The sequence below is a fragment of the Triticum aestivum genome, chromosome 6D, assembly GCF_018294505.1.
Source record: "Triticum aestivum cultivar Chinese Spring chromosome 6D, IWGSC CS RefSeq v2.1, whole genome shotgun sequence".
NCBI lineage: Eukaryota > Viridiplantae > Streptophyta > Magnoliopsida > Poales > Poaceae > Triticum > Triticum aestivum.
Window position 1 is genome coordinate 149226526 of NC_057811.1, and position 1805 is coordinate 149228330.

Consider the following 1805-nt stretch of genomic DNA (forward strand, 5'->3'; position numbering starts at 1 on the left):
GCAGAAAGGTCACTATGCTAACAAGTGCTTCAACCAGAGGCGTCTTCCTCCTCCTCCTCCTGTCAGATCTTCCAGCAATGAAGTGGTCAAGCATAATCCAAAGTTTGCAAAGGTGAACATGATGAATGCAGCTCAAGCGGAGGAATCTACTGATGTGATAATGGGTAATCTTCCTGTTAATGATATTCCTGCAAAAGTTCTTTTTGATACTGGTGCATCGCTTTCTTTCATATCAAGACCTTTTGCATCCAAGCATGAATTGCATTTCCAAGGATTGCCTAGGCCGTTAGCAGTTGTCTCTCCGGGCAAATGCATGAATGCAAGTTCCATGGTTCCGAATGTTACCATCAAGATGGGCGACTATAAATTTCAGTCTTCTCCAATTGTTCTTGGTGACTCGGATATTGATCTTATTCTCGGGATGGACTGGCTTTCTAAGCACAAGGCTAGACTTGATTGTGCTGCCAGGGAAATTCAATTGACACACTCGTCTGAGGATGTGATTATTTTTTCCGCTCGTGATGAAACCATTCGGTTTTTCTCTCTCAATGAGAAGGGCGAATTGGATGCCATCCCTCAAATTCCAGTCGTTTGCGAGTATCAAGATGTCTTTCCAGAAGAGCTTCCGGGTATGCCTCCTCATCGGCCAGTTGAGTTCGTTATCGAACTAGAGCCTGGTACTGAACCCGTTTGCAAGCGTCCATACAAGCTTGGACCTAACGAGCTGAAGGAATTGAAGAAGCAGCTCGATGAACAAGAACGTCTGGGTTTGATCAGACCGAGTTCTTCTCCATGGGGTTGTGGTGTTCTTTTTGTCAAGAAAAACATGGCACGGACCGACTTTGTGTCGACTGCCGTCCATTGAACAAGAAGACAATCAAGAACAAGTATCCACTTCCCAACATCAATGAGCTATTTGAGCAACTCAAGGGTGCTAAAGTATTCTCGAAGCTTGACCTTCGTATGGGTTATCATCAGATTCGCATTCGTGAAGAAGATATTCCCAAGACAGCATTCAGAACAAGCTTTGGTTCTTATGAATATACTGTCGTGTCTTCCGGCCTTGTCAATGCTCCTCCGGTGTTCTCTCGGATGATGAATTGCATCTTCAACCCCTATACCAATGAATTTGTTCTGGTGTATCTCGATGATATCTTGGTCTTCTCCAAGAATAAGCAGGATCATGCCAAACATTTGCGATTGGTGCTCGACAAGCTCAGAGAGTATCAATTCTGTGCGAAGTTCTCCAAATGTGAGTTTTGGCTCGATGAAGTTCTTTTCCTTGGTCACATCATCTCTGCCAAAGGCATCGCTATTAACCCCGAGAAGGTGTCCGCAGTTCTGGATTGGGAACCTCCTCAAAATGTAAAGCAGCTTCGCAGTTTTCTGGGTCTTGCAAGCTATTGCCGAAGATTCGTTGAGAATTTCTCCAAGATTGCAAAGCCTCTTTCCAACCACCTACAGAAGCATGTGAAGTATGTCTGGTCTCCTGAGTGTGACGTTGCTTTCAACACTCTCAAAGAGAAACTAGTCACAGCTCCTGTCTTGACTCCTCCTGATGAATCCAAGCCGTATGAAGTTTTCTGTGATGCTTCTCTCCAAGGTCTCGGTGCTGTGTTAATGCAAGAGAAGAAAGTTGTGGCTTATACTTCTCGGCAGTTGAAGCCCAACGAGAAGAACTACCCCACTCACGATCTTGAGTTGGCGGCAGTTGTCCATGCATTGGTTACGTGGAGACATCTCTTGTTGGGAAGACAAGTGGACATTTTCATCGATCACAAGAGTCTCAAGTATATCTTCACTCA